We start from the raw sequence: 12,233 nt of genomic DNA on the forward strand, positions 1-12,233 counted from the left end.
GAGGGGCGAACCGTGGCCAGTGGGATCCATGATTCACCCAACCTGCCAACAGGGCAGGTAAACAAACCAGCCCGGCCTGCTAGGGTGCTTACCCTGGAAAACCGTTTGCCAAAGATTGCCAACCCCTGAATTGGAACATGATTTTACCTGACTCCTAGGTGCCTTCACAATGGGTGTACAAGGCAGAAAGAAAAAACACGAGGAGTCCTTGTGGCACCTTAGAAACTAACAAATTTATTTGGGCATACCACAAGGACTCCTTGGGTTTTTTGCAGATACAGACAGCTACCACTGAAACTGGTCACCAAGGCAGAAAGAAAACCTCCAAAATGCTTCAGCATAACAATGCAAATTTCTCCTCTGTATGTGTATAGAGAGAGAGAAACTGCCTATTGAATGAGAGAGAGAGGGAAAGTTTCAGAGAGTTTAAGGCTCAAGGGGTCCATTAGATAATCTAGTCTTACCTCCTGTATATCACAGGCTGTTCACTTCCAAGATATATACCCCACACTGAGCCCAATGATTTCATTTAAACCAAACCACTTCAGTTATCAAAAGACTAAACTTCTGTGACCTCAGACAGTGAACAGGAGAAACCAAGGAGCCCCCAATGCCTGAGGCAGAGAATTGACAGAGTGAGAGACTCAGATTATCCTAGCAGGTGGCCAACCCCTTCCATCCCTCTGCCTGCAGAAGAAGGTAAAAAAAATCCCAAAGATTGCTGCAAATCTAACCTGGGGGGAAATTCCTTATGCACACGAAATCTGGTGATCAGTTAGACCCTGAGCAAGAACCAACCAGTCAGGCATCTAAGACTGAGCGTTTTCTGTGCCAGGTCAGAGCCCCAGTCTATCCCAGCTGCCAGACAGACAGAGAGAGAAATGGAGTGAGAAATGGAGAAAGAAAGTCACAGAGACAGAGCGAAGAGGAGGAAATGGATAAGAAGGACATTCCAGTAGCTTACACTCTGTGCCTCTGGCTCTTTCTTCCCAGTTTGCTCCACCCGTATATATGGAATCAGATCCTCTAAAACCAAACAGTTTGAGGTCTGAGCACAGCTCATGCTGTTGGGACTTGGAGATAGTCTCTCAGTGACTGAGGTTAGAGCAAGACCTGCGTGGTGACAGCCACCACAGTGACACCAGGACTGTTCATGATCTCAAGCTGCAGGAGCATTTATGCTGTTCTTGGGCCTGGCCTTCAGGAGTTTAGCCCTTGGGTAGCTCCCCTCTCCCAATCTGAGACCTGAGCAGAGGAAGCAATTAACCAGCCCTTTGCATCAGCTATTTTCCAGTTAGTAGCTTGGGATAATGGGCCACTGCATTAGAGGAAGGTGTGAGAAACCCTGCAGGGGGCAACCATGGGATGAACTGCTAGGAGTGGAAGTGTCTCCCTACCCCCATCAGCTGGGAATTGCTCTAGACCCTGAAGCAGGGGGATCTTTACACCTTCGGCTGCTGAAGGAAGTGTGTAAGCAAAGCATTATTTTTAATCAAGGCACTACACCCCTCTAAAGAGTTTGGTTGGTAACACAGTGCCAAAAGGAGTAGAACATGGGAAGGCGGGGAGTTTCAGAGGAATTTAAGGGAGCTGGTACTCCTATCCTATCCTATTGAGTTGGGTACCTCTCTCCCTTCGGCTTCGCTGAAAATTCCAGCCTAAAAGACCTTATAAAATTCTTCCAACACCAAAGGGTCCTGGGCATCTGTGACAGGTTCAGTCACAGATACCCCCCTTAGGACTGTCACCTGATGTGCTGAAACTACTTCTGAGCCCATTTTCCCTGTGAGCTTGGGACTCCAGAACCCTGCCTTGTTGAGCCAGACACGCCAGTCTGCTCCAGCACAGACCCAGGGTCTGAACCATGCCCCCAAAGCTGCAGGCTTTAACTGAAAACAGCTCAGCAGGTCTCCTATCTCCAGCATCCAGACACCCAGTTCCCAGTGGGATCCAAATCCCAAATAAAACTGTATTACTCTGTATACATCTTATACAGGGTAAACTCATAAATTGTCCACCCTGTATAACACGGACAGAGAGAGATGCACAGCTGTTCCCCACCACCAGGCATTGATCACTTACTCTGGGTTAATTAATAAACAAAAGTGATGTTATTAAGGATAAAAAGTAGGATTTAAGTGGTTTTAAGTAATAACAGACAGAACAATGTAAGTTACTAAGCAAAATAAAACAAAACACACAAGTCTGAGCCTAATATATTAAGGAACTGATTACAGGTAAATCTCACCCTCAGAGATATTCCAAGAAGCTTCTTTCACAGACTAGACTCCTTCCTAGTCTGGGCCCAGTCCTTTCCTCTGGTACAGTTCTTGTTAGTTCCAGCTCAGGTGGTAACTAGGGGATTTCTCATGACTGGAACCTCCTTTTTCCTGCTCCACCCCGTTATATAGCTTTGGCCCAAGACGGGAATCCTTTGTCTCTCTGGGTCCCCACCCCTCCTTCTAAATGGAAAAGCACCAGGTTTAAGATGGATTCCAGTACCAAGTGACATGGTCATATGTCACTGCAAGACTTCATTACCCACTTGCTGGCACACATATGTACAGGAAGGCTTAGGAGTAAACAAAGCCATTTACAACCAATTGTCCTGGTTGATGGGAGCCATCAAGATTCCAAACCACCATTAATGGCTCACACTTTGCATAACTACAGTAGGGCCTCAGAGTTATATTTCATATTCCTAGTTTCAGATACAAGAATGATACATTCATACAAATAGGATGACCACACTCAGTAGATTATAAGTTTTGTAATACCTTACAAGAGACCTTTTTCATAAAGCATAGTGCAGTTACATCATAGCCACACTTACAAACATTTTTTTACAGCGTATGGAGTGCAACGTCACAGCATGCATCCAGCAGTTAACACATTTTGCAGTGATCTGTTTTCAGGTGCATGCATGAAAATACATGTATGTGTTTATGTGAACATGCGTGGGTGAGATCCTTAGCTGATGTAAACTGGTGTAGTCCCATTGGAGTCAAAGGAGCAGATCCCCAATGGGTGTACTGTGGATCAGCCCAGCTTGTCCAGGGAAGGCAGCTATTCTGTAAACACCTGTTCCCTCGCTGTGTCTCTCACTGTGCAGTATTTAGATGCCAGCATCACTCAGGCTGGCTCCATCTTGGGTGAGGTTGGTGGAGTGGAAGGCCTTGTCCACAGCCATGATGAATTCTCCAGCAGTGGAGGAGCCATCATGCCCAATCCCTAGAAAGCTCGGCGCCCTCCAGCCCTGCTGGGGCTGTTTGTACCAAGACATCAAGTTATGGGAGGTAGCGTTTTGGCTGCATGGGATCAAGATCCTTTCTCCTTCCACTTGTGTGATCTGGGGGAGCTGGAAAACCTGGGTCAGGGCCCATCTCGAAGCCACTATGGGAAGAGAGCCAGGAAGTGAGAGAGGAAGAACCAGTTACTGCCTGGGCAACAACCTTTAAATACAGGCTGGAAACACAGGGAAATAGCTGGAAAATCCTGCTCAACAAGGATGGAAAGCAGAACTGAGAGTGTCCTCATGGTGGGACAAAAACTTTATTTGCCTTCTCCCACAACCTTCAGGATCAAACCTCTCTGTCTCCACACCCACACCCGTTCCTTGCTTTCTTTGCCTTCATCTGCACATCTCTATCAGTGGGACTCTCTGTGTCACTGTCTCCGCCGACACCTGCCAGCCAGTCACTTTGACACAATGATCAAACTTCCTGTTTCACACCCATGCAAACCACATGCCCACACAACATAGATGGTACACGCTCACACAACACAGACACACCCACACAACGCAGATGGTACACGCCCACACAACAGAGACATGCACACACAACACAGACATGGACATGCTCACACAGCGCAGACGGTACACACGCCCACACAACACAGACAGTATGCACCCACACAACACAAATGGTACATGCACACACAACACAGACTGTACAGACACACACATAGACTGCACACACACATACACCCTGAGGTGTATAAGGTATATTTCTAATACATGGTGTGATGCAGTAGGTACTGTCTGTGTGGGGAGTGGGAGATCAGGGGAGGACTTTAGGGGATGGATGATGCCAGAGCCTGTAACCTGAGCTAGGTAAGGGAGGGGAAAGGTCAACACCTTTGCCCGGGAAGGGGACAAAGGAAGGGAGTGGCAGGAGGGAAGCAGTTGGAGTTTGGGCTTGGGGCTGTGTGGGGGGAATTCAGGGTATCCTAGCTAGGATCCAAGCACCCTGAAAGCCCAGAAGGACTCGGTGGAGGGGTCCTGACTGTGCCTGCAAGCTCTGCTGTAACCTGCGTTCCTGTTGTCCAATAAACCTTCTGTTTTACTGGCTGGCCGAGAGTCACTGTGGGTCCCAGGAAGAGGGGTGCAGGGCCGGACTCCCCACACTCCTTGACAACTGGTGGCAGCGGCGGGAGGTGCTGCACCCCTTGGACGGCGCTTCCTGCAGTAAGTGACTGGGGAGCAGTAAAACGAAGGGGTGGTTAACCCCTGGGAGTGTGTGCCCAGTGAGAAGGACTTTGCAGTAACAGGGTCCCCCAGGGGATTGCAGCGAGCGGTCCCAGAGGCGGAGGAGTCTGCAGCTCGACCCTGGCAGAGAGGTGGTGACCTCACGAAGGGCTGGTGCACTATGGGTCCCCCTGGAAACCGTGGGGAGCGGCGAGCACCCCGGCCTGTGAGTGGCCAGCAGGAAGATGTATGCCAAGCGGCGCAAGTGTGACCTGGTGGAGCTGTGCAAGCAGAGGGGGCTGCACCCAGGGAGGCTCAGGAAGGACCAGCTGATTGCCCAGCTGGAGCAGGGAGACCGCATGAATGAACGGAGCCCTGTCTCTGAGGGAAGCAGCCGGGCAGATACAGCGCAGGCACCAGTGTCTGTCCCCGCTGGGAGTGGTCAGCCGGCGGACGAGGGCTTCCCGAGACCCCCCCTTCCTAGATCTAGGGGAAGGGCGGGGAGGAGCCCAGTGTATACCAAGGGCACCGTGACACCCCCGGCCAGCAGGGGATCCGCCCAGCGAAGCTCACCCCCCAGCAGGGGATCCTCCCGGCAACGCTCGGCATCCGTGGAGCGGACGCGGCTGGAATATGAAAGGGCGCTGAAAGGGGAGGAATTCGAGTTAAAGAGGCAAGAGCTGGAGGAGAAGGAGAAACAGCGTGAACATGAGCGGGAGGAGAAGGAGAAACAGCGTAAACATGAGGAGAACCAGCACCAGCGTGAGTGGGAGGAGAAGAAGAACCAGCGTAAACATGAGCTGGAGCTGGCCCGGCTGGCGAGCAGTGGGGCCCTGGCTGGGGTGAGTGAGGGGGGGCCCAAGCCTACAAAGAGCTTTGATAAGCACTTGCTGCCCCGGCGTAAGGAGGGGGAGGACAGATGTAAGCAGAGTCAGGATAAGCTCTACACTGACATCTGGTGGAAAGAATTTCAGAGAGTGTATTTGCATAGGTACGCCCACCCTATCCCAGACTCCCAAGCTGTGGGATTGCTTGGTGACAAATTGCTCACCCTCAGTTGGGTGGTACTGGCTAGACATGGGACATGGGTTCCAAAACCCAGAGAATTGAGAGAGGTTGGGGACAGGTATCTGTGCCTGGTGGTGCAGTCTCCTTGCGGACCCAGAATCACCAGTTGCACCCCCTCCTCTCTCCACTGTGGAATGTCAGAGTTGATTTTTTTATTCTCTCAAGAATCTAAATACAGGTTACTGAGCTGAACTCACTTTGGGCTAATGGGGCACTAGCACTGGGGCTCCCCCACTAAGCGCTGAGATCACTAAGAGTTGAAATCACAAAAAAAGCTGAAATGACTGAGCTGAGAGCACTGAGCATTGTGCTAATTAGTGGGGGAGGCTGAAGACATGCTCTGGAACAGAGCAGCTGGTGGAGTGGAGCAGTTGCGGAGATGGCTGGAGCGGATCACGGGACAGCTGGTGGCAGCAGAGCGGAGTAGCTGTGGGATGGGTGGAGCGGCCCACAGAGTGAGCAGAGCTGACCAGTTTTGCAGAGCAGCTGGTGGAGCGGAGCAGTTCCTGAGGATGGCTGGAGGAGCAGAGTGGAGCAGCTGGTAAAGCAGAGCAGTTTGTGGAGAAGGTGGAAGCAGAACCCACGGAGAGGCAGGGCAGTTGGCCCTGGACCACGTAAGGTGCCCTTTCTACCCAGGCTGGTGGGGGGGACCTCTACAGATAGACTCTCGAACTCTGGGGTGGCATTGACCAGAGACTTTTGGGTTGTTGGACTTTGGGGTGATTGGACTTAAAACCCTAAGCGGAAAAAGGACAGTGGCAAACGTACTTGGAGGTGGGTTTTTGTTTATGGTTTGTGTTATAACCCTGTTTGTGGTGTTTCTCCAATGGGATGCCGCATTGATTCCTTCCTTTATTAAAAAAGATTTTGCTACACTCAGACTCCGTGCTTGCGAGAGGGGAAGTATTGCCTCCTAGAGGCGCCCAGGGGGGTGTGGTATGTGAGTGTCCCAGGTCACTGGGTGGGGGCTCGAGCCGGTTATGCATTGTGTTACTGAAACGGAACCCCTGGATACTGAACCCGGCCCTTGTTGCTGCCAACTAGAGGGGCAGCAGGGTTACATTTTTGGGGGCTCGTCCGGGATACCTGGGTCAGTACCCCTCGCAAGCACTTGTTGAGTGTTCCACTGTATTGGGAAATAATTATGTTTATATTTTGAGGAAACTACTGTTTCTATAATGGCTAATATGTCGGGTTTGTTGGGCCCCAGTCCTGCAGCCTCTAGCTCAGGGGCGGCAGACTCAGCCTATGATTGGGCAAAAGCACTGGGGCATATATTGGAAAAGATTGTGTTGGCCTATGCTACGTCAAACTCTTGTCGTAAGTTAAGGTTATTTGATGGGGAAGAGGAGTTTGAACTCTGGTTGGAGCATACTACTGAAATGCTGCGGGATTGGGCCGTACCCGATGTAGAAAAGCGACGATGTCTAATAGAGAGCCTTAGTGGCCCAGCATTAGATGTAATTCGCACCCTGAAGCTCACTGATCCTGAGGTCAGTGTGAAGGACTGCCTAGAGGCCCTTGATAATACCTTTGGGAGTGTAGAGGGCCCTGAGGACAGTTACTGTAAATTCATTAATTCCAGACAGCAAAGGGGTGAGAAAATTTCAGCCTATATACAGAGGCTGGAGAGACTACTTCAGAGAGCTGTTATGAGGGGAGCAGTGACTGCTGAGCAGATGGATCAGACCAGACTGGCTCAAGTTGTAAGAGGGACTCAGTATTGGAAACCAATCCTACTTCATCTCCGACTAAGAGAACGGCAGGAACATCCCCCAAGTTACTCCCAGCTGATAAAGGAGGTCAGGGAAGAAGAAGAAAGGCAGGCAGCCAGCGAGTGTTGGGAAGCCCAAACATTGGAACCAGCCAGCACGACACCACCGCCAATGGCCAGCGTACTGATGGTGAGCACCACAGAGGAACTTGCCCAACAAATGCAGGTCCTGACAGAACGGATAGCTGAGCTGCAAAGCATCATTGACCGAGCTAAGACGTCCAGGAATAAGGAGCCTCAGACTGTGATGATAGAGAAGTCAGTATCTAGAGTCACCGTCCCACCTCGCCGAATGGAGAAAGGACACTTCTTTTGCTACCGGTGTGGTCAGGATGGGCGCAGTGCTGCTAACTGCCATAAGGAAGAGAACCCCTCCTTAGTGTATGAAAAGCTGAGGATCAGTTGGGAGAGATCCAGTAGCTGCCAGAAGGTCCGGGGACGGAGACCACCTAGGCCTAGAGGATTTGAAGATTCCCCCAGAAGAGACCAACCAGCTGGGATCCCTGCAGGACTGATAGGGCCTCGAGCAGAGGTCATGGTGAGGATTGAAGGGGCGGAGTGTAAAGCCGTGCTTGACACTGGATCTCAAGTGACTATTATATTTCAGTCATTCTACCAACAGATGCTTAGGCACCTGCCCATACAGCCACTGACTGGCATTGGTCTGTGTGGCCTCAGCATGGATGAATACCCTTATCAGGGCTATGTCATAGTACACCTGGAATTCCCAGAAGAGATTGCTGGGGTAAGACAGGAGGTGGACACTGCAGCTTTAATATGCCCTGACCCCAAAGGAGCCTCTGATGTGTCTGTGCTAATAGGGACCAACTCCAGCCTCTTTAGGATACTGGCCGATTACTGCATACAGCGAGCAGGAGACCAATATCTGAATACCTTGGTGATACACACACACTGTGCCGAGGCTTACAGAAAAATTGAGGACACGAGAAAAGTGATGCCTGATTTGCCAGTCGGAGCACTGAGGTATGCGGGCCCGGTCCCTTTAGTGGTGCCTGCCATGTCAGAAAAGGAGGTGATTGTCAGGAGTACCTGCCTAAAAGGCAGTAAGGGAACATTAGCTGTGGTAGAGCAGCCAACCAAGGGAGGGCTCCCAGAAGGAGTGCTGGTTCTCAGCGGAGTCATAACCCTACCTGCTGAAGCCCAGGAGGAGGTGACGATACTGGTTGCTAATGAAACACGCCGTGATGTGTTTGTAAAACCAGGGCAGAAGATTGCAGACATTTTTGAGCCTGAAAGCGTTGTGAGACCCCAGTGTGAAGCTGAAGTTCCAATGATAGATCCTGCGAAGTTTGACTTCGGGGACTCACCGCTGTCTGAGGAGTGGAAGGATCGCCTGAGGAAGAAGCTTTGCGAGAGATCCAAGGTGTTCTCACTACATGAGTGGGACGTGGGATGTGCAAAGGGAGTGGAACACCATATCAGGCTACAAGATCCCCGACCCTTCAGGGAGAGGTCTAGGAGGATTGCCCTCTCTGAGATGGAAGACGTGCGCCATCATCTTCAAGAGCTGATCGCGAATGGTATCATCACAGAGTCATGAAGCCCCTATGCCTCACCCATTGTGGTCGTTCGTAAGAAGAGTGGAAAAATCCGGATGTGTATTGACTACCGCACCCTATACAGGCGCACTACAGTTGATCAATACACCATGCCTCGAGTACAAGATGCCTTGGACTGTTTGCTGGGTAGTCAGTGGTTCTCTGTGTTGGATCTTCGGAGTGGATACTACCAGATCCCTCTGGGTGAAGAAGATAAGGAGAAGACAGCCTTCATCTGCCCGTTAGGGTTCTACCAGTTCGAACGCATGCCACAAGGGATTTCTGGAGCACCGGCCACATTTCAACGTCTTATGGAAAAAGTCGTGGGAGACATGAATTTACTGCAGGTGTTAGTTTACTTGGATGACCTGATTGTGTTTGGAAGAACCCTGGAGGAACATGAAGAAAGACTTCTTAAAGTGCTCGACAGGTTGGAGGCATACGGTTTGAAGCTTTCAATTGATAAATGCCAGTTCTGCCAAACCTCAGTGAAGTATGTAGGTCACATCGTGTCCCAAGAGGGTGTGAGTACTGACCCCGATAAAATAGAAGCACTCACTACCTGGCCACGTCCCATTAACTACAGAGAACTCAAGACGTTTCTTGGATTTAGTGGTTACTACCGCAGATTTGTGAAGAACTATGCTACGATTGTAAAACCTCTGAATGATCTTACCAGGGGATACCAGTCCAACAAGAACAAATCTAAGACCCAGAATAAGCGGAGGCCTCCAAAGCCGCCTTTGCAGAGACACTATGGTCCCTTCGAACCATTTGGGCCGCGGTGGGATGAAAGATGTGAGAGAGCTTTTCGGGAAATCATTACTCGCTTAACTCATGCTCCCGTCCTAGTCTTTGCTGACCCAAGCAAACCGTTTATCCTGCATACTGATGCCAGTTTGGAGGGTCTGGGAGCAGTACTGTATCAGGAAGTGGAAGGCAAACGCAAACCGGTAGCCTTTGCCAGCCGAGGACTGTCTGACAGTGAAACTCGCTACCCCATCCACAAGCTGGAGTTCTTGGCCTTGAAATGGGCCATCACTGAGAAATTCCAAGACTACTTGTACGGTGCTCAGTTCCAGGTGTGGACAGACAACAACCCACTGACCTATGTGTTAACAAGTGCTAAATTGGATGCTACAGGCCAGAGATGGGTGGCCGCCTTGGCTAGCTATGAGTTCAGCATTCAATACCGATCAGGGAGGAGCAATGTAGATACAGATGCCTTGTCCAGACGTCCGCAGGCACCTGATGTTGCTGTGATACCCACGGATGGCGTGAGAGCTATTTGCAGTGTGAGTCGCCGAGAGCCGGAGTCTCCTGAGAGCCTTCATGGATGTGTTGCTGAAGCTTTGGGCCTATCCCCTGAAGGCGTGCCTTCTGCTTCAGTGAACTATATTGCTTTGGACCAATCTCCCTTGCCCATGCTCAATACGGCTGACTGGCAGGAGGCCCAACTACAAGATGCTGACATTCGTCATACACTACTTGCCAAAAGAGAGGGGCGAGGCCCAGCTGAGGTTGTCCCACCTACCCCAGAGGGCAAACTACTATTGAGAGAATGGACCAAACTAAAATTGATTCAGGGAGTGCTACACCGCACGACCACAGACCCTCTACAAAAGCAACGGAATCAACTAGTGCTGCCAAAAGATTACAGAGCCCTGGCCATGAGGGCCCTGCATGATGACTTTGGACATTTAGGGATGGAGAGGACCCTGGAACTTATCCGCAGTAGATTCTATTGGCCACGGATGGCTGAAGATGTTCGCCGGAAATGTGAGACCTGCGCGCGATGTGTGCAAAGGAAAACTCTGCCCACGAGGGCTGCATATCTGAAGAACATCACCAGCAACAAACCTCTGGAGCTGGTTTGCATTGATTTCTTGTCTTTAGAAGTGGACAAGAGGAATATTGGGAACATCCTAGTAGTGACCGACCATTACCAGGCATATCCCACACGTGATCAGAAGGCCACTACCGTCGCTCGAGTACTATGGGAAAAATATTTCTCAGTTTATGGATTCCCAGCCCGGATACACTCGGATCAGGGACGAGACTTTGAGAGTCACCTTCTGAAGGAGGTGCTGAGGATAGCAGGAATTAAAAAGTCAAGGACAACGCCTTATCACCCACAGGGTGACCCTCAGCCAGAGAGGTTCAACCGAACCCTTTTAGATATGTTAGGGACTTTGCGGCCAGAGCAGAAGGCAACCTGGAGCCAACATGTCGCATTTCTAGTGCACGCCTACAACGCCACAAAGAACGACGCTACGGGAGTCACCCCATATCTCTTAATGTTTGGGCGAGAACCAAGATTACCCATAGACCTGTGCTTTGGTGTATCCGAGGATGGAGATAGCTATGAAACTCACCAGCAATATCTATCCCGTCTACGAGAAAAGCTGCGGGATGCTTATCACTTAGCTACATCTGCAGCTCAGAAGAATGCAGGCCGCAACAAACATCGATATGATGCTAGGGTACGTCTGCAAGAGCTCCAGCCAGGGGACAGGGTCCTGCTGCGAAATTTGGGTATTGCTGGCAAACACAAGATAGCTGACAGATGGAAGGCAATACCTTACTTAGTGATGGAAAAGCTAGGAGACCTGCCGGTCTACAAGATCAAACCTGAAGAGGGTCCAGGGCAGACCAAAACCGTGCATAGAAACCTTTTGCTCCCTGTGGGAGAATTGGTAGGCAGCCCTTATGAGATGGGCCACAACAGTGTAACTGGGCAGAACGAAGGTGCTGTACCAAAGCCGCCTTCCAATGTGGACAGCCGGCCTCCTGCAGCTAACCTACCCCTACTCGGCACATCTGACAGTGAGTCTGAGGAGGAAGACACAACCATGGTGTATCCTGGGATGAAGACAAGATTTCAGTCTCGATCCGCTGAATCAGAAGAGAGCACATCCTCTTCCGCCCTAAACCCTATGGCAGAAGTATTTAGGCCCATTCCTGACATCCCTGAGCCACTGGTGGGACCCCAGTGTAATGACTTACACAGGCTATTGGACAATGGTGACATACAGATGGAGGATGTCCAGAGCACCTGCGACCCTCCACTGTTAGAACTAGAAATGCAGGAGCCTATGCCAGTATCTGAGGGGAACTCACAGGAAACCTTCCCATCCGGCACTCAAGAGGATGTCCCCCCTACCATAGCAACAGAGATTCTTAATAGGCGAGACAGGGTAATAGGACCAGTGAAACGATTAACTTACGATGCACCTGGGGTGATTAGTGAGGAGCCTATACATTTAGCACACAGGTTTGTGAAAGCTAAAGTGGGCTATCTAATGCCTTTTGGAGGGGACTAATAAGTTGGTATAGTAGGGAATGTGATTTGTCGAGACGACAA

Source organism: Gopherus evgoodei, unplaced genomic scaffold (genome assembly GCF_007399415.2).
Source record: "Gopherus evgoodei ecotype Sinaloan lineage unplaced genomic scaffold, rGopEvg1_v1.p scaffold_39_arrow_ctg1, whole genome shotgun sequence".
Lineage (NCBI taxonomy): Eukaryota > Metazoa > Chordata > Testudines > Testudinidae > Gopherus > Gopherus evgoodei.